This window comes from Phodopus roborovskii, unplaced genomic scaffold (assembly GCF_943737965.1).
Source record: "Phodopus roborovskii unplaced genomic scaffold, PHOROB, whole genome shotgun sequence".
Classification (NCBI taxonomy): domain Eukaryota; kingdom Metazoa; phylum Chordata; class Mammalia; order Rodentia; family Cricetidae; genus Phodopus; species Phodopus roborovskii.
In genome coordinates, this window is record NW_026125884.1 from 249,311 (window position 1) to 276,415 (window position 27,105).

The 27,105-nt window shown below is 34.7% G+C and overlaps 1 non-coding gene across 1 annotated transcript; it reads right to left on the reverse strand.

The window, feature by feature from the left end:
- Nucleotides 1-5,488: 5,488 nt before the first annotated feature.
- LOC127217898 (small nucleolar RNA SNORA35) lies at nucleotides 5,489-5,616 on the reverse strand. The gene has a single exon (XR_007834128.1). It is a non-coding gene; the product is annotated as a small nucleolar RNA SNORA35 (small nucleolar RNA).
- Between the last annotated feature and the right edge of the window lie 21,489 nt (nucleotides 5,617-27,105).

Sequence of the window (27,105 nt, forward strand, 5' to 3'; positions counted from 1 at the left end):
AATAGGTTCAAATTTACCTTTATTTTCTTGTTTTGAAATGTTTTATATTTTATCAGGAAAAAAATATCTGCTCACTATTCTATTACAATTAGGCTACCTTCATATAAAAATTATACCCACACTTATTAGGAAATATTGACTTTCTTCTGCAGCTTTTCAGAATTTCTGAGGCTGGTTAAATGCTTCATATATAAATATGAGTTAAGCTCTTAATTTTCCATCATATTCTTGATCCTTGAACAGGCTTGGCAAGGTGTTACAAATCTATAGAAGTTATGGGATGAGGCATAGATTTTGAATTATGCTTTGATTTTCCTAGTACAATGACTGAGCGTGAGCATGCACGCTTGCACACACACACACACACACACACATGCACACACACGCACACATGCACACACTCCTAGATTAGAGTTTTAATTGACTTAAAGTAACCTGAAAAATTAACCTATTAACCACTTTAATTTTGATTTTTTATATTTATACTTTAATAGAGATGTCTGTAGCTTACTAATTCTACACATTGTAAAAAGAATCCATACATTGTTTTGCTTGTTCTCCCTCTACTTCTCTATCATTTAGTCAGTTTTTCAAGTTAGACATGATTTTATAAATTGAATAGGTATAAGGTTTCTGTAGAATAGGGAAAAGTATAGACTTATACCTCGGTATTGTGTATTGAAACAAAGAAACAACAACAAAACAAAAAAAAGCAAGATATTCATTCAGCCATGATTTATAACTCTAGTTGTATTCATTCATCAATTAAGTTTTAGATGTTCGTACCACTACTTGATATTTCATGCTCCTGACTTTCATGCTGCATTTACAAATATAGAAGCAGAACATTATGTATATTCTCAAAAAATTGCCCAGAAAAATTTAAAAATTTGTGATGTGACTATATGAAACCTCTTAACAATTGTTTCCTCTCTTTTGCTTTTCTTCTTTCTTTCCTTCTTTCTTTCTTCCTTCCCTTCTTTCCTTCCTTCTTTCTTTATTAATTTTCTTCCTTCTTTCTCCCCCTCTTTCTTTCTTTCTTCCTTTCTTTCTGTCAATCATTTTTTTTCTCTCTTTCTATTGTTAGAATAAAAGGCCTTTGTATATTCTAGGTAGATCACTAAACTGAAAACCAGTGAACAATACTAAGAATATATTTGAAAGTATATCCATTGCCTTACAATACTTAAAGAGGTACCATGCTAACACACTTACAGGAATGTTTTAAAATGTTCTGTATGCACAAATGAAACAGGGATGTAATAACAAATCTCAAATTAAATATTAACCATTTGCGTTTCTTGTAACCTTTATGATTCAAAATCTATTACAGCTCTTGTTTCATTACTTTAGATTGACTTTTTGTCATATAAAATTTTAAATGTTCTCTGTCTTATTTCCTACAACCAGTATTATGAGCATCAGTATCTATAATCCAAAACAGCATGAATCGGATGTGATCTACACCTGGATTTGAATATTCTGTGGCACTTCTATCCTACCAGAAAACAAGATCTGGTTTTGTTAAGTGACAAATGTAAAATAACTAATGATAACCTTAAACATTTTTTGTACTTGATCTTGGTGTTGTGTTCACTATATTAAGAAAGTCCAATAAATAAATAAATAAATAAATAAATAAGAACGTCCAAAGGTTATACACAGATTAATATATAATTCCTTTTATCCCACCACATTTTAAAAGTACATAAGTGTTAGACAGGTTAAGGCACTGTGCTTTCATCCTCAGATTGCTTTTATTCTAACTCTATCTCTAACTTCTCCAGTTAGTGGAGAGGAGATTCCGTGTGTGTCAAGAGTGATGTATACTCCATTTTGATGGTTTAGGGCCACTTTTCCCACTCCCTGAAATGGAAAAACCTGCCAAGGGAAGTGGGCCTGCAGCCTTGAACCAGCTGGATTCACAGAAGACATCTGAGCTTCTTTGAGTCGACAAGCATTTCTTGCTGTTCAGTGACTCTAACTGCACTCCAGGGAGCAAGGTGTCTCCTGATGGCTGATGAGCTCTGGGAACAAGAACAGTCTTTCTGAAGCTAGAGTAGAACTGGATGTGAGGATCTTCCTCCACTTGTGAGAAATGACAAAGGAGACCCACACAGAGCAATTGTGCATCTCTATGAGCAAGTGGGAGCCTCAGTTACTGCCTGTATCATAACTGAGGTTTTCACCCTGAAAATATGGAAGGCCAATTTTTCCTGGCAGAGATCCCTACAATTGTAAGTACCACCACTATCAGAAGAAATGGAATATGGTCTTTATCCAATTATGAAATAAAGGGTATGTCAAAACATGAATTTAATGCAACAGATGTTTGTTGTTTTCAAGTCAATTCCCTGAAGCAATTTTTTTTAAACAGAGAAACACATGATCCCAAACTGACTGCAATACTATGTCACTGGAAACATACATGAATATAGTGATTGCTGTAAAATTCAGAGGAGGAAATAAATTGACAGGTCATTTACACAGACCCTGTTGATGGTGATATGCAAAATAACCTTACCATTCAAAATCTGGATGAATGAATGAATACAAAGTCAAGAGTGACAAAAGTAGCATAGATCCTAATTCCTTCTCAGTAGAAAATATACATTCCAATGACTTTCTGTGCAGGGTAGATGTAAGAAGATGATATTAGGATCTATAGTTCGAGGGGTCCAATTTTGAAGTTGAAAATACATTTATAATTAAATCTTTCAAAATCTATGTAGATGAATATTGTGATTTTTTTCATTTCTTGCAGAATAAGCTATGGAGGAAAAAGGGACACAAGTAAAGTCTAATGATGAATTTATTCACTACAGTAAAATTTTGTCTGCGTCATACTTGTCTATCTATTATCTATGTATTTATCATCTTCCTGTCTATGTACATATCATTCATCTACATGACATCTTCTATCTCTCCATCCTCCTACACACCTACCTAGCTAGAATGCCTTTGGTAATCATAATATAGTAAAAATAAATCTGGGCATTGATTTATGTCAAAAATAATATAACATTTAGGTTCATTTGCATGTTCCTGCATTTCTGGTTATTGGGGTAGGTGAGGCAGAAAGATGGCTTGAATATAGTCACCCAAGGCCAGCCTCAGTGACCTGGTAGCCTTGTATGAAAACACAACAAAAATATCCATTTTCCTTTGATAACATTGACATACTATCACAGTAATATATATTTGAATGCTTCAATGTATAATAAATAATCAAGTATCTCTGATGGACTAGCACACAGATTCAATTTACTTTGTGCTAAAATGAGTGGTTTGATGATTAAAAATGAACCAAAGCAAAATTAATTTTAAATGCTTGAACAAGGGCAGTTTCACCATCTGGTCCACATCTAAATTTGCTATTTTAACAAAAACCAAACAAACTTATAGGCCATACACTTACTGCAAGACATCAGGAAGGTAAATGTCGCAAAGGAAACAATCCATAGATCAATTAATTGTGTTTCCTTTTGAAAACCACATTCTATAATAAACACACTTCATTCAAATATAGGCAGTTGTCTATACCAAAGACATTCCTAATCTTTGTCAAAAAGTGGTTTCACATCAGGATATTATCTAAATCATCATACTTTTCCATCTACAAAGTTCCAAAGGGATCTAAAGTAGACCACCAGGAAAGAACAAGTAATCAAAAATAATTACAGGGGACACAGCATGCTTCCCTTAGGGAAAAAATGCTTGAGAAAGTCTTAGCTACACAGATGGGCATCTGATACTATCCCTAGACAGTATGATTTTAAGAAATTAAAATTTTTTGAAAAGCCTGACTTCTTGCATCCTATTACACTTGTGATGGTGGGGACATTTAAATATCCCACAGTTAAACTAGAAAGGGGCAGACAATAAAACTGCATTTGAACATATTTGTTCAACCTAGTAAGGTTGGTGGGTCAGTTGAGCACTCTTCTTATTCTTCTAAGGAAAATGATCTGTACTTTTCAAAGGGACCAATTCTCTGGAAACTCAAGAGGGAAATTCATATAAGGAGCACTCTGTGTTCTCTTACTTCATATTACCCTCAAACTTGTAAATATAAATCTTCCTTGCTTCTCTAATACTAATAAAGACGAGAGTATAAAGAACAATACATTTAAAAAATACACTCTGAAATTGTGAAAAGAAAAGCAATCCTGGGTTTATAGTCATTTAATCAGGAAATGTATCATTATCTTAATTAATCTTATGTAGTCTTACTAAGGATTTCAATTTTGTCACAGGTATGTAATATTTTAGTGATGTTTTTCAATTTCATTGTTCCCCAGAGGATAAGATTATAATGAGTTTCAAGTTATGTACATCCTTTAACAATGCTGACTTAGTTAACAGAAAACAAACATTATCCCAAGATAGACTTATGATCCCTATGTACCTTTATGGTGTGGGACCCTACTTTAAAAGTACTTCCTAGAAAGTCATGATTACTATTTACACTGATAAAAGAAAAAAAATGTGAGATCTTCCTTCAGTGTACTTATTTTACATAAACAACTTATCATGGGTTCATTTCCCAATGTTATCTTTACTAGAATTTTTTTGAGACAGGGTTTCTCTGTGTAGCCCTGGATGCCCTAGAACTCACTCTGTAGACCAGGCCCATCACCTGGCTTTTACTACATTATAAATCATTTTGTTTATATGGTCCCAAACTATGACACTCAAAATTCTAGTGCTTGCCTCCATCCACTTCTGCTTACAATAATCAGTGTTTGGATTTGCAGGAAAAATTATATGAGCATACTCATCAATAAATATTCATTGAGGTTATACTTTATGAAACTGACTGCTTTTGGGGCAACAGTTCTAACATGTATGTGAAGATAAACTTGTTACCAAAAATCTCTAATTGTCCACTATGTGCTAGAGTGAGATATTAGTGGAGATCTGAGTATTAGAACATATCTTAAAACTATAAAGGAGCTAGAAATGGATCTTGAAGTAAGAGTTGGAAAGAAAGGGACTTGTCTATATCCAATTCTCTACATCATATACAGGGGTTGAAGAACCCAGAGAAAGCTGATATGTAAGGAATCTAATAAGAGCATGGAACAAACAAAATACAAGGGAGTCATTATCTCTTAGGACAATTGTAGTCTCATTTTCACCATGTCAAAGGAAGAAAATCATGTGTTGTCCTTTCTCAGCAACACTTAATGGACATTTTTGTTAAGAAATTCAAATGATTATATGCCTTCATGAAATTTCCATGAGAACCTCTGGTCATTCCAAGAAGATCAATCATAGTATATGAACTCCAACTCTGAATATTAAAGGGTTTAATGTAAATTGCTAGAACCTGCACATCTGGCAGGGATTAAAATGTTGCCCTAGCATGGACAGCACTGATTATCTGTTATTAACCTGATATGGACATCACTACTTTTACTGAGGTGTAGAGTTCATGCTTTTTACTACCTCACATTTTTCAGGATGGATCCCAGGACCCATTTAGTTTTGTACCCACCTGAATGCGGGAGTAATCCACAGTGTGACTCTCCCAGCTTTTGGAGGGTTTTGGTTTTGCACTGCTCGATGCCCATTTGGTCAATGGAGTGTCCAATGGGTCACTTGCCAGTGCTACACACAGCAAAGCTATTGGATGGGTCATGTGCTCTGTGAAACGAAGCAGCTAGGAGGACAGTGAATAAGGAACCAGAAAGATCTCAGAAACTAACTCAGCAGGTGACTTACAAATCAGGGTCTACTTCAGGGGAAAGGAAATAGGAGTTGAGAAGTAGGTGAGAATTGCAGCATAGTCACTGACTAGTCATAGTACTTTAGAAATATTTTTATCCTTGACTGTTGTTGTGAGAATTATGGGGAAAATGTGCAGTATCCAAGTTTAGTTATTCACCAGATAACACTGTCTGTCATACTTAGATACCTCTCTATTTCTCAAGGATATCTCTCTTATTTTGAATGACTATGCGTGAAATGGAGCTTTTGATTTTTTAATGTTATTTTTATCGCTCTGTGTGTAAGTTCTGGCACGGGCCAGAAGATGGTTGCATATTCCCTGGAGCAGGAGTTAAAAGAGGGTGTGACCTACCTATCTGACTGTGTCCTGTGGAAGAGCAGCATGGACTCGTCAGTGCTGTGTCCTCTTGTGCACCAGGGAATTATCTGTAGTTAATAATTCAACATGATTCCACTCCTTTTATAGTTCACCGCTCTCAAAACAAAGTTGCTTTGTATTCTTTATTTTGACTTAAAGGTTGCGTGACTACTTAAAACTGTGTAATATATTTCCTATAAAAATACATAAATAATTATAGCTGAATTGTACTAATGACAATGCTACATCTTTCTGGTGCACCTGGATAGACCTCAGTTTCTCCTAAATGTACAAAAATAGAACACAGTTCATTTGATGCATCTCCCACTTTTCCTTTCTTGATTATAACTGAAAAAACTGCCACTTGGACATTCATTATATCAGCAAATATTCACTGATAAATATTTATAAAGCAAGCACAACACTAAAATAATAGTATACCAAACAAAAATACACCTACCCAATACCTCTGCACTTCTGTCAGACTGAAAGCCTACTATTGGGTATTCAGCCACCTAAATTCTAAGAGTCTGGCCTCAGTACACACAATGGGATTAATTATAACCCTTAGTGTGTGAATAACTATTATCACTGCAGTACCCATGGCTCTCTTGCTATAATTAATTTGTTATTTAAGATTATGCACTGTGAATATCCAATTTTAGGAGATAATGCCAACATTTTTCCAATTATTTGTACAGATTTGTATATCAGCCAGCAATCTATAATAGACTTACTTGGTTAATATTCTTGTAAAGGCTTGACTTTTCAAACTTTAAATTTTTTTTTTTAATCAGTATAGTCAGTGTGAAATGTTGCTTTTTTACTTTACTTTCTCTTCTTTAAGAGTCTGTTTTCTAACCTCAAAGTGAGGATTATGGTGTTTTTTCTACCTAAACACTAAATGTTTAAGGAAATAATAACAAAAACAATTTAAAAATAAGTATTACCCAATGTAAGAGTATGGAAACAACAGGAATGAAAGTGTAGAAGCTAATACACGACTCATAAAATGTTATTTTCCAGTCTGAAATAATAGAACTGGGTGGCAGTTGGGGGTTCAGAGCAGTCTATAGGGCCACTGACAGTGAACCAGCATTTATCCCTAGTGCACAAATGGGCTTTGGGAGCCCATTCCATACGGAAGGATACTCTAAGACTAAATACACAGAGAGGGCCTAGGCCTCACACTCACTGGGCAGTGGATAGGGGTAGGATGGGTGGGGGCAGTAGGGGGTAAGGGAGGACAGGAGGGAGAGGAAACTGGGATTGGTATGCAAAATAAGATTGTTTTTAATTTAAATAAAAAAATTTAAAAAAATCTGCCTGCCTCTGCCTCCTGAGTGCTGGGATTAAAGGTGTATGCCACCACCACCCGGCTTGTTTATTTCTTTTTATATGCATGATTTAAACACTTAGGGCACACTATTCTTTGTTTGATTCTTGGAACCTGGTCAATATTCACAAATAAAATCCTGAAACCACTGAGACATCAGAGATCATGGTGAACATTTCTTTGTAATCCCATCAATTTCTGATAGTGTTAACAGTATAATAGCTCTCTGTAACTGTTTCAGCATTATTCAAGGCTATGTTTGTATTACTATTCAACTATAATCCTGACACTTTCTACCCATTCTTTATTATAACATTCCTAGGCACAAAGAGAAGGAAAAAAACTGCAATTCAATTAAAAATTACTAAATAATAGTTCTGGAATCTTCTTTCAGTCTGATGTTGGAAACAAATTGTGTGAAAACTTCTGAATAATTTAGAGAAAAAACAGCATATTTTCTTTGTTGAAGGAATGTTTTGATATGTTAATTGGAGTATTTTGCTTTATTTCAAAAGTAGGTCACCTCATTTTTAGCTCTAATGCAAACTTAATGCATTGCCTATTAATATGAAGAGTCAAGTTAAGATATTTAGATTTATATAATTTTTTAAGGAACAATAAACTAAGAATTTTATGATCTCTATAGCATGGATATGTGAAAGTATACTGAAGACAGAGCTGCTGTATCTGTGCTTGCCAATGAGTGTTATCCAAGTGGTCACTGACCTTCCACTAAAGTCTTTATAGAGCCTAGCTATCATTTTCCCTTTCTCTAATTTAGTAAATATCCTGTCTCTAAGCTATAACTCTGCCATAGGAGCTCAAAGTCAGTGTACTGTGGAAGAGAAGTTAAATATTTTAAAGGCCAAAGTTCAATGTTAGTTGGTCACAGTAACACTAAAGAAATTTGGGTTGTGAGCCTAGCCTTTAATGGCTGAGCCATCTCTCCAGACCGACAAAACTAAAGAAACTTGTCTGAAGAAAGGTCATCAATTATAATGTAGGGTACATGAAAACTACATAGAAATCTTATTAATCACTTCAATTTCATTTGCTCTGTTAAAGAACTTAATATATTAATCAGCTCCCTGAACTGTAGTAGGCTGGAGATACAGCTCAGTCTGTTCAAGGACCTGGATACAATCCCTGTCACTCCACACAGGTAAAAAGCAAAATGTGGTCTAGATAGTAAATGAAACAGTGAGTAGACTTGGTTTCTAAACATTGTGTGGAAAAAACCTTGACCCTCCAGCCAATCTCAAACACCTAAAAGCAATCCTAGCAAGATAGCCACCTAGTGGCCAGGAAAATCTGTTACAAGTGTAAACATTATAGAGCCCTCTCTGTACCCAGCAAATTGTCAAAATTATGAGATGCAGATGAGAAATCTCATGCTGCATATCTATGCGTGCCTAGGAGTTTACCTTTGGGGGAGTAACTACACATATTTTCAACTTCCCCTAATCATCATCTTCTTCCTGAAATATTCTCTTGCCTTACCTATTTTATCTTTATTTATCTTAGTTATATAAAAAGCAAGTTCACAGGTCTCATCACCTCTGTTCTCTTCAATAGTTATTAAGAGACCAATCACCTTCTTCCAAAGCCTTTCCTGAGCTCCCACTTAGATACACTTTGAAATACTCTTCCTTCTGGCCTTTCCACTTTCTGAGTTCAATTCTATTCTCAATTTTAATCTCAGAAGCTCTTCCTACACACTATTGCCATTCAAGATATTCTCTCTTTGTTCATCTCTCATTAGTTTCATAGCAACTTTCATGATCTTTCTTTTCAGTAATACGTTTTCAAATAAACATTTCCCTAAAGGCTTAATCACTTTAAAATATATTTTGTTGCAACCATGGTACCTCAAAAACATGACTACCTAAACAAGGCTCAAACAGGTAACAATACCAAAAGACATGCTAACATAGATGGGGAAATATTATAAGACGCTACCCAAAGACAAACATTACATGGCCCTACCCCTACAGGCAACCAAGTGCTGAGAGAAGGAATATTAGTGCTCTGTAGGATGAATTGTCTGATTGTTTATCTAATGCACATTGATATGTCTTGAAATCATACATCTATATCTATCTATATATGCATAACATTAGAGAGAATAAGCACATTGTATTTACACATTGTATGTACACATGCCTATTTGCATATTTATATGTGTAAATATTATGCAACATAATATGTGCAGAGAGTGAGACAAGAGAGATCAATAACAATTGAAAATGAGGTCGTGAATTTAAGAGGAGTGTGTGAGAGTAGTTGGAGGGAGGGAAGTGAAGGTGAAATAATATAATTATATTTTAATTTCAATTTTTTTCATGTATTTGTCTTCACAAATTTGAAGTCTCTGAAATATCAGGGTTTCTTGCTAGAAATACATTCTTTTCCTTTTAGAATGAGTGATAACTGTTACATGATAACATAAAGATCTTTTCACAAAATAAAATTGTGCCTTTCCTTTTAAAGGCAGGAGGAGAACCAGACTCCTCAATGTGAATATTAATTAAAAAGAAGTAATAAGTTACAAATAATGTGAGAAAGTTATGATGCACTTAAATGTTAGCACATCAAGTACCCAAATAAAAATTTAATATACTTGTCAAATGTAGTAGAATAAAGGCAATCATTTGTTTTTTAATATCCAGGAGAACATAATGTGTTTTCTTAAAATCAATTAGCAGATAAGTGTATGTCCAATTTAAAGGAAGCAAAAATCTGCAGAAATGTAAAGATTTTAAAAACAACAAAGAATGCAAATGAGTAATTCATTCACCTTCATCTAACTTTTATTGAAACCATTTATTGAACACTTTCTTGCGGTGGGTAAACATTGCTTAAATTATTGAAAGACAACTGTTAAGGTGGGTTTCCAATTGTAGACTTAATAATATGACGAATAGAATTAGTCCGTTGAGTATTGAGAGGTGCCTGTTGAAATCTTAGAGAGGCAGCATGGTAAAAGGAGTGCAAGGACAGAAGAAAAATTCTCAAGAGAATATGTGTTGTATTTTGCAAACACTTGAAACAATTCATTTTTGTGGACAAGCACTGTTTGCCGGATATAAACAGCACGTTAATTTCCTGCTACATCGATGGTACAAATATGTACCATCTGGTTTGATCATTTTTAAAAAGAAAAGTATTTTTCAAGGAAAAATATGTGTCTTTAGTACAATATCTGTATGTTAAAAATTTCAAGAAGTTCCATTTATTCAATTTCTTTGATAAACTGATTTCCACATGAGGGCTAAGCTAATTGGGATTAAAAGGTACTTAAATCTTTGTAAAAAGCATTCCATTCCTCTGTGTGGAGAGTGGGGAGGGGGCACCTGTGGGAGTCGATTGTTTTCTTCTACGATGTGGTGTCTGATGATTGAACTCAGGCCATCAGTGTTGGCAGTGACCATCTTTACCCACTTTGTCATCTGGCAGACCCAGGATTAAAAGTTTTGCTAAAGATAATTAAATGATAAGAAAGCAACCAATGCTATTTATTTGCTTGCAAGCAGGATGTATTTGATTGTTAATGCTACCAAGTTTACAATAACAGCTTTCATTAGGCAAATACAGAGGAGAATTGTATTGAATGTGGTTAATAAAAACTAGTTTTACTGTGATGTTATGACAATCTTAGGAAATATCATTGATCACATTCAGAATCATGGGGAACATTGACATAGTTTCTATTATATCTATACATAACCTCTCTATTCATTTGATGAGAAACTTAGTCATCTGTCCTTTGAATGTTATGAGCTCACATGTGTGTGCACGCACACACACACACACACACACACACACACACACACACAAGCTAAACAGACAAACAACTCTGTTATTTTCTATGTCTATTATTTGTTACTCTTGATAATTTTCTTTTATAAAATCATGATGCCTTTCCTTTTATCATTAGAATCAATTATGCCTGTAATCCTAAGCGTTTAGGAGGTTAAAGTTTGAGGACTATCCTATGATCAAGGCTAGCCCGAATTACATGTTGTGGTGATTACTAATCTAGGCAGGCCTACAGAGCAAAAGCCCTATTTCCAAACCACAGAACAAACAAATGGTTTCAACATTTCTACCAAAGATTTTATGTAATTTGTTTTGATTTGATGATCAAAGCTGGAGGAAAATATCTCTGATATTAATTGGTAGGAAAACTAAAATGTCCCCAGTGAGGAAGAGTAGAAAGTCCTCTGGAATTTTATTTATAATCCACAGCTGCTGGCAAATTCGGCGCTCAGAATTGCTGGATAGATCAGGTTTTCCCATCTTTCTGTGTATGCTACACAGTGATAAAATTCACCGTTGATTACACTGTTGAATACACTTTTAACAAGTGTCTTGTGTATAGTAGATGCTGTGTAAATTTTCAGTTCCCTTTAGCAATCCAGTGAAGCACACCTTGGAATCGATCTGCTAAGTGACTGGGAAATGGGGGAAGTTGCATGAGATAGAAAATAGGGAGAGAGTCAGAGAGATCTAGAAAGAATTAAGAAATGTGTTAATTTTGTACTTGAGATTTACTTTTTCATCTTTTTACCTCAGGGGTTTTTGTGTATCTATGAGCTATTTTTCCCCCAAAGAAGCTACACCTACATTGAACATTCAAGCAAGGTAGATTAGATGTTGAGATGGTTGATGCCACTGTAGTGGTTAGAATGTTACATTTTTAGACTGAAGTTATTGTTGCCTCTCTTGTCCCTGTGAATCGCCATTTATTTCCTCCACTGTGGATGAGTTAACATGTAACTATTGGGTAAATTCTGTGGAATATATGATCAGACCTCTGACTTCTACTAATTCAAAATTAAAGAATGTCACCAAATTGCATCTAAGGACTATGGGAGGAATGCTCCACTTTGCTGTAGCCCACCTACCTATATATTTGAAAAGTGTTTTGATTAAGGACTTTCTTTGTTCTGATACTGTAAGAGCTTTGTTAAATTGTTAACCTGTTGGAATACAGTATTTGGGAAAACCTTGAATCTGTGTTTCCAGGTCACAGTCCTTGATACTTGGCTCCAGAATAAACTATTTCTTCTTCACTTTTAGGTGTGTGCTGTGTATTTTTGCATCATTCCAGTACTTTACTATCCCCAAAGAATGGCCAGAAACATTTAAAGGACCTGTTACACAAAAGGCATGCCTATTCCTTAGCTTATCAGCAATGTCTAGCAGCCCCTTGGACATTTGTAGAGATCACCTTTTAACTTCTTCACTCTTAAGTTCATAGGAACCTTTTTTTCCCCCTTCAATCTGCTGTGGGCTTTGTAACAATGGAAAAACTGACTTCAGAGGCATGCTTTGCCTGGCTATTCAATGTTCACTTCACATGTCATCAATGAAGTTTTAATGCCAGATGATTTCTACAAATGCTTCCTCAAAGCTTTTATCTCAGAACAGTTTGCAGCCACTTCTAAAGTCCTGACCTTTAGATTGTAGTGCCTCAATCATTTCTAACCCCTTTCTCTCTCACAGCAGAGAAGGCCTTTGTTGAAATTCTAAAATGCAGAATTTAATAGCATTCCCCACTGCTCACTCAGCATGCTCATCTGATACCACTACTCATTCAAGTTTTAAATTATTTAATTTATTTCAATACTCTTATGGGGAATTCCCACCTCATTGAGTTTCATGGCCAAGAATGGATCATATACACTTGTTTTAAATTCTCTCAACAAAATGATGGTCTTCCTCATCTCTTCCTGTTCTCATTACTACTTACTTGTCTAGAAAAGCCTTGTATCTTCAAATCCTAACTCAACTGTAATGTTTCTACAGAGCTCATCTTTATCACATGACCATCCTAAACTGTGGAAATATTATTTGTTAGTACTTTTTGCTCCAGTAAGCTGGTCTGAAAATTACTAGAGATTTCTTTGCTGTAGAAGCCAACAATAAGGCTCAATTTTTAATCAGTTGAAATATAACCAACATATCAATAACATAGCATGGATTGGAAAGGGTACAAGTATTCAGATTTCAATGTCGTATTCATGAGGTTTTTATCTGGACCCAGGTCTACTCTATATGCTTTCCGAGGCTGTCTCTGAGCTATAAAGTCAAAGAGTCTATATGGTTCCCAACATCCAAAGTCTAGACTCTGAGGCTTTTGACAGAGAAAATCTTTTGACTTTTGCTCCCTGACTTTGGCACTCCAAATTTAGATCATGGACACTTGGGATCTTGTTAGAAACAGACTTTTGGACAATCCACTGAACCCAGTGAGTGACAATCTTCAGTATAACAGGATCCCCTGGATGATTCTAGCTACAATAGGGGCCAGAAACACCAGACTATAACTCATCATGCTAGTTTGAAATAGTTTGTCAAAAATTCAACAGGTTTAAAAACAGGAAAATGTGACCAGGTTCACAAAATGTATGGTTCATGGTAAAAACATGAAATAAGGTGAATTTAGGCTACTGTGAAATAGTAAAGGACGATTCAGTAGTACAAAAATAAATTAATGGAAAATTGAAGTAGCTCCAAACTATGGTTGTCTCTAGTGCTTTTGTCTGTTCTGTTTTGTGTTTGAGATAGAATCTTATATAGCCTAGGATGGCCTCAAACTATGTAGCAATGGTTGGTTTTTAACCTTGAGCCACTTGCCTTATTTCTAGTGTGCCTAGTATATGTTTCTGGGAAAAAATGTTTGGTGGTGCTTTATGAATTTAATTAAATATATTTTAAGACTATTATTTTAAAATAATGAAATTTGGGATAGATATTATTGTGTGGAAAACTCTTTGATCATGATAACCACTTTCATGTATGTAGTCACTGAGTTTTGCAGTCACTAAAATTACGACAAACTGTTCAGCTACTTACCTTTCAACATAGTGTGACTTTCACTTATTTTGTAGAAGTTTAAACCTTTTTTTTTTTTTTAGAAAATATGCACTTTAAACCATCATATTAGCCTTGTAAGTTTTTGCTATGGTGCTTCAAGTAAAAATGTATTTGTACTATACATAGTTCTTAAATTTCTAGCTAGGCCAACTAGATTATGTACATTAATTTTCACAAATGCATATTTCAAATTATGTTTCTTCATATTTACAGGGCAACAGGAATTTCTTTAAGAATCTAGACAATCCCATGTTAAGAAGGCTGGCTTAAAAGTTTAGATTACCAAAAACACTGTATACAATGCCAGAGTAGAAAGCCTGAAAACTTGCCGGTGCTTAAAATATATGCGCTTGTTAATTTAAAAAGTATGCTTTATTGTTTCTCTTCTAGAAGTACTATTATTTTATTCTATAAGTTTTATAATTATTTTGAAACTGATGATCAAGTGTATATTGCATGTAATATAGTATGTTCTTACAGGTGACACAAACGTAGTAGCCAACATAGAACGAATGGCATTACATTGCTTAGCCTTGGATTCTTTGCTTCCTTCATACCTTTCTGCTTTTATGTGTGATTTATTCAAATGAAGAGTTGAAGAGTAAATAAATTATACTTCATGAAATACAAGTATTTTAAATATTTTTGAAAAGGACATGTTACAATACAGTGAACAGTAAAATAATGGAACCCCATATATAGTAATATTTCACACACTTTTTCTTTGTAGTTTGCAACCTAGAATTATGAAAGTCATGCATCAGAGAATTCCTATCAAGCAGTTTGTTAAGTGAATTTGTTTCACTTCTAATATCACAGGGCCACATGGTTAAAAATAAAATTTCTTCCATTTTTAATACAAATGTCAAGAGAGTGACAAGTATAAATCCTGTCCTGGAGGTATAGAGGTAACATGTTGGTGTTCTTTCCTCAATACACGAATTACTCAGATTATGACCTTTCAATGCTGTTGTCATGTTACAGGAAAAAAAATGCTAAGCAAACCCTGTTTTACCTTAAATACTTACTGGTGTTATGAACTTTACTCTGCTCAGGCGGAACACAGCTGTCCAGATGAAAATTGTTCAGTTTGAAAAAGGGACATTGAATACCTAACCTAAATCATTACCTTGGAGGAGAATCTTCCCCCAACACCTGCCTTTCTCTCTCTCTTTGTCTCTCTCTCTCTCTCTCTGTATGTGTGTATATTTCTTTGTATATATTAATATGTATGTAAAATATATAGTATATATATATATATATATACATATATATATGGTATTTGATTCTGTATGGCTACAGGGAAGTTATTGCTATCTTTGAAGAATAGCCCAAACAAATCATGTGAACCTCCTCTTGTTTTGTAAAAATTATTAATTACTATAAATTTTAAAATAGTCACAGAAACTCGAAATCCCTGTAGTAGAGTGCTTGCGCAGCATGTGTGGGTCATGTCAAGTTCAACACTGAAAAAAAAACTTGTATGTGTGTAGGTATTACAATAGCACATTTGGTACTCATCTATGCACAATGAATATTAGCATATTAAGAAAATTAGCTACATGATTGCAATAAACAACTAGTTTCTAGCCATTTATAGTAGGTGAGTGGGGGTGTAGTTTTCATGTCACTGGCATGTCCCATCAAGGAGAGCCTCATGCAGAAATGAAGTAGTCCAAAACCTTATATAAAAACATGGTTTTTGAGTCCCATTTTGCCTGGGAGCTCCTTGGGTGAATTTCAGTTTTGGAGAGATGGGATAGAACTTGTCAGTTATTGGTACCTTAAGGTGAATTTGCACATCAAAGATTCTCTAAGAACTGATTAAGTATCAAGGGTCAGGAGGTATGTGCATAAAGAGTGCAAAGGTCAGGGAGAGATGTAGAAAGCCCTCACTGTGGGGTAGTAGATACTTAGTGTATAGAGGTAAAGAGATGTTTTACCAAAGACAGAGCAGCAAAGGTGGAATTGGCTGACTTCATATTGTGGGAAGACTGACCTTGATCTTTATCACTGGACAGGGCATATGCTGTTGATCAACATGAGATGAGCTTGTGTGTGAATACTGTATAAACTTACCTGCACATCCATGTTAACCTATTTCACCAACACAATGAAAACATCTGTGGTACATTTCAGTCTTCATAAACTTACGGTGAGATTCCTCCTGCTGGGTCACTTCACAATTTTACACGTTATACATTTGGAATTTCCCCTAAGGATTGATTTTTTTCCACCACATGAAAAACCAGTAAGAGTAATAGAACCCTTTTAATATATATTAAATACAGCAAGTGCTATGTTTGCTGTCACATTAAATAAGAATGTTCTTAATAACCCGGCAGGACAATTGGATGTTGGTTGTTTTGACGATGGGTACATTTTAATGTAGCCATTTTGATGTACCTGCCATGAGACAAAACTCACTGATTTCCTTCTTTCATTTTTGCAAATCATCAATTATGTGTGTAGCAGACATTCCAATTTCCAACCCTAGAACCTTCTCAATATCTTTTGAAATTTAATAAGCTTACATCTTTCACTCAATTTTGTGTTGGTTAGTTTTTATATGTAATTATATATTTACATTCTACTTAAAGTACACATGGAACTATTGCTATAGTAACGAATTAGATTCTACAATCATCAATTCTTCTTCTAAAACTAAAAATTTAAATTTAATTTGTGGTATTAACTGCACAAATATGACAGTGAGAAATTTAACTGAAAATTGCCTAAGTTGTAATCTATGCATAATCATGGTTTTCTTCCTTCCTTCCTTCCTTCCTTCCTTCCTTCCTTTCTTTCTTTCTCTTCCTTCCTTCCTTACTTCCTTTCCTTTTTCTTTTCCTTTGAGACATGATGTTTTGTGTATCCCTGTTTGTCACGAAACTCACTCTAGCCCATACTGGCCTTGAACTCATAGAGCTCCACCTGTCTGCTTCCTGAATGCTGGGATGAAAGGTATGTGCCAACCAGCCCAGCTTTTATTTTCTGCTTTTCCTCTTTAATAACCTCTTCGGAATTTGTGACCGAAAAAAGGTTCTCACCTTCTCTGTACTTGGCCTGAGAAGGTGGGGGATAACTTTTATTTTGGAGTTGGGGATGGAACGCAGATTCTTCCACTACTCGTCCAAGTGCTGTACTAACTACATCTATCGAAAATGGAGGGCCCCAGGAAGGGAAAAGAGTTAAAATCTCCAGGGAAAACTGGGAGGGGTTAAAAGGGAGGGGATGGGGGAAGGGAACAGGAGGAACTGAGAAGGCTGAGCTGGGGGATGGACTGAGTGGGGGAGCAATGAAAGACACATTTTGATAGATGGAGCCACTATGGGGTTAGGGAGAAAACCTGTGCTAGAGAAATTCCCAGGATGACCCAGGGACGACTCCTAGTGATAGTGGAGAGGGTACCTGAACTGGCCTTTCCCCTATACTCAGATTACTGACTCCCCTAATTGTCATCATAGAGCCATGCACTGGGCTGAGCTCCTGGATGGAATTCAGTTGAAGAGAGGGAGGAGAGATCATATGAACAAGAGAGGTCAAGGCCATAATGGGGGAAACCAGAGAGAGTTGACCTGAGCTAGTGGGAGCTCAGGGACTAAGGACTGACAACAGGGGAACTATATGGAACTGAGCTAGGCCCTCTGCATGTGGTTGATAGTTATGCAATTTGATCTATTGTGCATGATTGCATGTGTGGAGGGGGGTGGCTGTGGGCCCAGGACCTATACTGAGTTCAAGGACTGGCTTTTTGGAGCCCATTCCCTATGGAGGGATACCTTGCTCAGCCTTGATACTGGGAGGGGGGGAAGCTTGGTCCTGTCTTTGTTTGGTATGTCAGACTTTGTTGACTCCCCAAGGAAAGCTTTACCCCCTCTGAGGAATGAATGGGGGATGGGAAGGAGCGAGGTCAGGGATAATAGAAAGGGAGGGAGGGGGAACTGGGGTTGGTATGTAAAATGAAAATAAAGTTTTGAAATAAAAGTAAATAGTATTTAAGGGACTTTGCTTTCTGAAATTTAGCACCAGGAAATAATAGTCTGTTACTATAGGAGGAAATTGTGAGATCATGGCCTTTCAACAGTGACTAAATTTTGCCAACACAAAATCTTATTTTATATTTTCTTACCACAAAGTTGAGATAGTGATTTGTAACTTGGTAAGTGTGTCTGTATCACACATAATTTGATAAACACGTGATTTGACAAAAACAAAATTGTTTTAGGTTGCATCAAAATGTTTTTAATCAATTAAATAATTTTTTCACATGCAGTTGGCTATACATTAATAGTAAATATCTTAATAGTCTAGGGGCAGGCCTAAGTTTTCAAGATAACTAATCACCTATTTTTAATGGTTACATACTAATTCAAAATAAGAGTCTCAAGGCATGCTTATGGGTATACTCACAATTAATTTGGAGAAACAGTGTTCGTTGGCCTATGCTTGCAGGTATTGTTTGAGAACCCTGAAAGTAAACATGAAGAAAAAAGTACTATAAGTACTGTAATTAAGGGTTTAGTCAAGATACCTATGCAATTTTCTTTGGTAAGGCTAGTCATGTGTTCCACATGTAAATCATAGTTTTCCAAATGCAGCACACTGCAGGTGTACCAATGTTTGTCTTTCTGCTAAAGAAGAAATCCTATGTCCGTTTGGCATTTTACATGAAACAGAAAAATTCTACATCAAATGTTGGGTTGAACAATGATTTCACATAAGACAATTTCTAGAGCTGCAGTTAAATGGTTTTGATCCACAGACCCTATGATGATTTTAGCCCCTGGGAAACAAAATAACACTTGACAATCATCATTTAAATGTCCATTATCATAACAGTATCAAATTTCTACCCATTTATTTTGGAATGCAAGGTCAAATATTAGGTAAATTTTTGGACCAGAACAAACTTTTAATAATATTAATATTTTTATTTTGAAAAAGAAAAGATTTTCCAAACACTACAAACATGACCAAGATATTTAAACACAGGCATTTTCTTAAAATACACAGTAAACATTTTTGGATAGCTAAGTAAAATATAGTAAAGTAGACATCATTAGAATTATGGAAAATATATAGAAAACATCTTTCTATGATTTGAGATTATTTAAATAATTTAATTAACTCATAGACTGATCAAGATAAGTTGACATGATTAATGTAATATAAAACACAAATTTGGTGAATTTTAAAGTCACTATTTAAATAATTTGATGTGATTATATTTCACATTTTCCAAGATATAATGTATTATACTGATAATTTACTGTATTTCTGATTCCTTATGTCAGTACAATAAAATAGTAGTGAGTTAAAATAGGAGAGAAACAAATAAAATTTGAATTTAATTAATTAAATTAATATTAATTAATTAATACACTTAATATTTATAAATCTGTATGACCACATTTTGTCACTTTTAGTAGTGTAAAGATTCTTTGCAAGGACTGTGAAAATAAATGTCCAAATGGAAACTTAAAAATACTCAATTTCTGTAGGAGAAAGGTGCATAAAGCTTTTTCTACCTAACACATTTCAGTAGGCAGAGATCCAAAATCACTAGCTATTTTCTACTACGTGTAAAAGTCCCTTACATGTGGAGTGGGAAGGGGGAGGAGAGGGTGGTCTGAGGGTATGGGAGGGAGAGGAAACTGGGATCAATATGTAAAATAAAATAAAAAAAGAAATATTAAAAGAGTTCTAGCTTAGTGAAGGTGAACTTGCAATGCTGTTATCAATTAACCTGATACAAACTACAGTTGCATTGCAACAAAGCGTATTATCTCACTACACTGTGGTAATCTACTCTACCTGTTGCAGCATCTGTTAAAATTAATTTTACCTAATTGTACAGTACCCATGGAGGGAATAAATCTGTTTTTGGCCACAGAATCATAGCAAAAAAAGAATTGAGGCCCCCTAGTGGTCACATGTGACTACTGCAGCCAAAACAATGTATGCTGTGATGTCACTGTTAGGATTTGATATTTTCCAGTAGATTGAGATATCTTATAATGAAGCATTTCTGTTCGTCCATGACCAAAAACAAAACAAAACAACAAAACGAAAAAGCAGTCTTGTAAGTTTTAAAAATATTTCTCTGAAACTTAACAAGCAAAAATATTTTCTGATGTTTAATGTTTTAGAGTAGATTTTAAAAAAGTTAATTCTGAAAAAAAAAGAGGACTTCCTTCACTAAAATTAATGGTTTTTTGAGTGTGTCCTTCCAGCCTTATTATGACATTTTTTTTTTTGTATACTATCAGTTCAAGTCTTTGATCTCTCTTACCTTACTGAACTACTACTATATTGAATTCCCACAGTAAGTCTGATTTCTCTCTTTGTGCATGTGTGTGTGTGTGTGTGTGTGTGTGTGTGTGTGGTAGTGCCCCAAGACAGCAAAAAGGTCCTGAGCACAACTGTATTTTATATATTAATACAAGTACACATTTAAATTATTATTTTTGATATGGCTTATAATTGATTTACACAGTGATATTGAGGATAATGTTGTGATTATTTATGGATTATATTCAATATTACACAAATTACTGGTATTTTATTCCTAGACTATTCTAATAAATCTATTATACAAGTGTAGTTTCAATTCAAAATTGTCTTGTAAAGTGCCTAAGAAGACAGTATTTTGTTCTCAAATATCATTCAAATGCCAATATTGAGGCCTAAGCCAGTTCATATTGACATCACAAGAGAAACGAAAATACTTCTCTGGGCATTCACAGATTAACAGAGTCCTTTACTTAGGATTAATGCAAGACCACAAATAGACTGAAGGGTTACTTTTCCTGCTTATTTGAGTTTTCAAGGAATCTTTACAGAAGTATTACTAATATGTGATAAAATGTGCTCGTTCTGAAAGTAGTTTACTCAGTTTGGGGAAGTGCTTCCACATCCACGAAAGTGCAAACCATTTCTATCCCGCTGGAGTTGCTATCAATTCTAGCATAAAGTGGCTCGTATTGTCTCAGTTGCTTCCACACTGTTCGAAACATTTTTGTTATTTAAACACGGAGGTTATTTTCTGCTTTATTGTGTTGCATTGTTGCTTTATATTTTCTTATATTTCACCTTACATTTGCATGCAGTCTTTGCTATTCTGATATAATATTGCCTTTTAAACTCATTGTGTCTTTACCAAGAGAACAATAGAATGGACTGTCAGTGGCACTTGCAACAATGATGAACAGTTCAATAGGACCTGAACAACCAAAGGAAAACTCGTTGTTTGAGTTGTTTAAATTTCATCATCTCTAGTGCAACCACCACCACCATCATAATCATTATCATCATAATATCAGCATTATTATCCTTATTATTTGTATGTGTGATGTATGTGTGTTGGCAGGTATGTGGCAAAATGCACATGTGAAAGTCAGATAACTTTCAGGGATGGGTTTTGAACTCTGGTCCTCACACTTGTGTGAGAAGTGCCTTATCGTCTGAACAAACATCTCCCCAGTGTGAAACGAGTACATTTGTTAAAAATAGCTCCTTTTGTTAAAAAGCATTTACAAGACAATGAAAGAAGTAAAAAGTCTGATATTTCTATTGTCACTTTTTGTGACAATAAATCATTGTTCTAACATTTTTGCCACCTTGGATTCCAAGAAGAATAAAACCTTATGTGACAGACCTCTACCCAATATATACCATCGTGCCCAATTTTCCATCCACTTATCATTGATAAATAGTGTTTCCCCCACTTTTAGAAGTGAACAGAGCTGTTTAAGGATTCACCCATTCTTGATTTGGAGAAGACATCATACAATATCTATCTCCTGTCTTGTGTTCCAACTCAGGCCTGGATGAGAATGGCAAGTCTGAACAGGTATTGTACTCAGAGTACATTTTGTGCATTAAGTATGTGACACATACTGAATTGGTAGGCTGTTTGTTACTCAAGGAACCATAGAGTGCTTGTAGCCTTTGTAGTTTGAGTCCTGACTTAGCTCTTTATCAGCTTCTCTCCATTTCTATTTTCTGGAGCTTTCCCGTCCTTACTTTTTCACTAACTCCTTCCTGCCATGTGGCTGTTTATTTGCCATGTGTCTTATGTGCATGCCAGCCTAAAGGGCATGGTCTTTTTTTCTTTTCTCCTAAACTGTCTCCCCTTGTGCAGCTGCTACAGTTTTACAGTTTGGAATTTTACATTTACATTCTACTAAAAGTTTCCTTTGTGCTTTCATCTGAGTCCATTCTTAAATTGTTTTACTAATGAGACTAAAATACCCAAAAGGAGACATGATTTCCCCACTATAAATATAATTATGCATGAAATAATGTTTCACTATAGTTTCAAACCCATCCCCTATATGAAAGTTTCTCACACAAAATGATTGGTAAAATAGTCATAGAAGGAAACATTTCATTTTACAAAGCTATTTTTTTTTTACCTGAGTTCATTGAGTGTTCATGGTGTGATTGCATATTTCTCATACTGTTGCTCAGAGTCATTGTCTTTAAAATGACTGAAGGTCACTGGTTTGTTTTCTTATGGAAATGACATAATGGTTTAAAGATGGACTTCTGAAGCTAGTGACTCATTCTTGCATTTGTACATTTTTAAGGGATGTAATTTATAGAGTAAGCATTCAGCCTTGAGATGTTTCAGATGTCAGTTGCTCAAAATAAGAAATCAAAGCTAACATAAATAAGTGTATGTGGCCAATTGACTGAAGAGTCTAATATAAGCCTCAAAAATCACTCTTCTGTTGTGAATGTGCATGCATATGATATATAACACAAAAATAATTACATCTTCTATGTTAATGTCAGTAATAGTAAAAGTCACAGTCTTCAAGGTATTCACATATTGGTACTAAGCTTACAATTTTGAGCCAAGAATGCAAATGTGCTTTCTGTTCATTCTGAATTTATTAAGCATGACATGATTCTCAAGGACAGTATGATGTAGTCAAAATTTTAAAAGCATTCTCTTATTATGCTACATAGCTTTCAAGAGGCAATAGACTATGTGGGAAAAGAACCCAAATTCAGAGTCAGAAGACTAGAATTACCTCTATGGCTTCATCCCTAACAATATGCACGTTACCAACACTTTGTCAAGAACTGTCTCTTAACCATATTTTAGCCATCTTTAAATCACAATCAGTAATGGCCAAAAAGTTGTTTCCATGGGTAAAGTTCATGCAGCAGAGGCCAGCTAACCTGAGGCCACTTCCTGAAGAACAGGCCAGCTAACCTAAGGCCACTTTCTATAGCCCACATATAGAAGGAAGTAGAGGAATGAAGGCAGAACATTATCCCCTTACCTCAATGAATGCTTAGACCCTGTCACCAACAAATCTCTCTCTCTCTCTCCTTTGTCTCTTTTTCTTACTTCCCTTCCTCCCTCTTAATTCACAGTCACTTTCACAACATCATCTATACCTAGAAAAATTATGAAGTACCTTGTTAATATTACTAAACATAATCTAATAAAAATAAATAGCCTTTTAATATTGGAGAATAACAATTATGTTATCATCAGACAACTGATTATATCATAGTCAAATGTACAGCGTATTATTTATGTGCATACTCATACTCTTTCCTAATTGTACGCACGACATCTATTTAATACTTCTTTACAGTGTAATTTCTTGGTTTTTGTTGTATAACAATATAATTTATGGTAGTGATTTTAGAAAATGGTAAATGGCCATCAAATTCTGCTTTGACAGTTACATGACTCTAAGCACAGGTGCTATATTTTTTGCCACATTCTTAGGGCCTGAAATAAACCAGGCCTCAAAAGCTTTGTCTCCATTGATGATTCTAGAAATCTGCCAGATTCCTAAAACAGATCAAGGAGGGGCCTGGATGCCACACTTTAAGATCTTTGTACAGAAACTTGAATGCTTACTTTGAAAATATTTTACAGGAACAAAAATAGTACAATTTCAAATTCATTAAAAATGGTGAAAAGACATCTGGGTATGCTTTTCATGGGAAAGCAATTAGAAATCAAAAGGGAGCCCTGACAGGAGTCATGGAAAACTATAAATGGCCTTTCCTTCCCTTCTTTCTAGTGTCTAAAGTCGCCCCGCCACATACACACACAAAGAATCAAAGCCACCCTGAATACAAAACTAGAAATCTTCTAATATGGGGGTCAGAGAAGGTTGCATGGATGTAGTAATGTCCTCTAGTTAGTTGAACAGGTTCCCATGACCTTCTTTGTCCTGTAAAGACTTTACACACTAATCACCTATGTGTCCCATATAAATCTAAGAATATATTTAATGAACCAGGCAATTTCTAGTCATGACATTTAATCTTAGAGTGGAAGTGAGCAACACTGATGTTAAGCAATATGTCAGTGAATTCCTATTGGGAATTCTACACTGAAAAGTGATGTTGGAATAAAATAATATATTTTGATTTTTACTAGTTTTCCCTGGAAAGAAAGGAAGGTTTAAACCTTAGGTTCAGTGTTATGTATATTATTATAACAACATGTAACAAGTGTTTAGAATGTGATATTGTAAAATATTGAAAACATCACAATAGGGATAATGGGTATTAGAAAAAACTAGTAAGTTAAAGCATTTCAGAAAATTAGAAGAGGAAATCACGATAGCCTAATTGACTTTCAAGAAACCTTGCTTGGCTAAAGTACAATGAGATGGCTGCGTCCCAACTGATTTTACAGAAAGTGATTTGGTTTTTATTAAGGATTTTATCAAAGACATATTGCTCATCAATCAGCAATGTGTATATAACCTTTGACCACATTTAAATGAATGCCTGCTCTTTTGCAGAAACATATTTATCATTTATTTTAATCATTACTATTATCTTCTCTCTCTCACACACACACACACACATCTCTATGTACCATACAATTTCTTAATTGTGTCATTTATTTGTCAGCACAACCAATATTTCTATAAAGCTATACATAACATAGAAGGTACAGGGACTACTGGAAGGCTTGTGTTATCTTGAGTGAGAAAGCATAGTATTGTTTCAATCGGGTTATACAATCAAGTGTGTGACCATGAATACACTATTTCAACTTATTTGCTATTAGGTGCCTCATTTACATAAATGATGCTAAAATGTCGGTTCTAATTACTTTGTAGTTAAATTGAACATGAAGTAAGAGAAATAACCAGATGTAAATGAAATGAAAAGGGAAAGTTCATTTGGTTCATTTATCTTTTACCTTTTTGCTTTCTGTGTGTTTATAAGGCATTTCCAAAACTTAAAAAGGTTTTTAAAGCCACCGATTTCTCTTCCTGAAGAATGGTCATGTTATATACACAATTAAAATGGCTAGAATTTGTGTGTGTGTGTGTGTGTGTGTGTATACAGTATCATGTAACCTAGGCTATTGAACACACTATGTAGTCAAAGATGATTCTGAAACTTCTGATCCTCTTGCTTACTCTTCTCAAGTTCCGGGCCTTAAAGACAGGGCCATTACACCCAGCTGTGAATATTTAGTTATAAATTCTACTAAGGAAAACCAATTATTTAACTAACAATTATATGCCTTAAAGAAGTTGGTAGGTGATATACCAACCTTTATGGTTTTTGACATTAAACAAATCCACTTTATAAGGTTTGGGCCTGAACTCCTATTGAATTTAGCCTTAATTATATTAGTTTTGTTCCTGCTAGTAAGAATTCCTTACGTTCTCTTTAAGCAGTAAAATAAAAACAAGACATTTCCACTTAATTGCACCGAAAAGCAATTATAGGGCATTGGAGTGAATGGGACAATTACAGGTTCAAGACCAGAGGTGAGCACTGACTTTTGCTTGTGTAACAATTTCTTGTGTGCTTGAAGAATTATAGGTGTTATTTTCTAAGATACAAAAAATCTTCTATCTCCCCATTATTATTTGAAGATAGTTTTCAGAACTAGAAAATTTTTGAAGTCTTTCTTAAGTTTATAGTATTTTTTAGGGTACTAGTAACCACCCAGTTTAATTTCTTTTTTTTTCTCCCAATGCTGAAGAATGAACCGAAGACCTTAATGTGTACTAGCTAAGTGCTCTCTACTGATCTGCTTAGGATTTCCTCTTTGACTAGCAAAGAATACACAGGCAGATAAAAGATTAGAACTCAAGTCATTTAACTCTTAACTTTGTAGCTTAAAAACCTTTCTATAGTGCCCTATTTTTATATATTCAATACTCAGAAAAAAACATATTCAAGTAAACCATAATATATAATGGCATATGCATACACAAATGAATAAGATGCACTCTTTACCTGTGAATATTTGTCCTAATAATAGCTAGTACTCAACTTAAAATCCAAGACAATGCTTATAAAAATCTGTGATATCACGCCTGGCACATAGAAACACTGAACTTTAAACAATTAAGTAAAAATAACTGAACAAAAAATAAATTAAAACACAATATGCTAAGTGCCAGGTAAAATTAAAAAGAAAAAATTGATAATTTTATGTATGAAATTTGATGATTTTTTTAGTGTGTTCAGTGACTTGTTCTATAGTGCATACATAAAAGTGTAAAGCATTTGCATTTTAAGCAGTATTTCTTATTTTATTTGTGTTTGTTTCGAGATAGGATCTTGCGATGTACTTCATAACAACTTTAGCTGTAACACAGGCTGGCCTCAAATGCACTATTCTCCTACCTCAACATTGTGATTACAGGCATGCCTGACTTTTGCATATTGACTTTATAGTCAGAAAAATAGCTTTCTTCTTTACTCTTTGTGGCAAAACTGTACATTCCCCACCCCTGAACTAAACATGAGAATGAGCCTGCTGCCATTCCCAAAGACC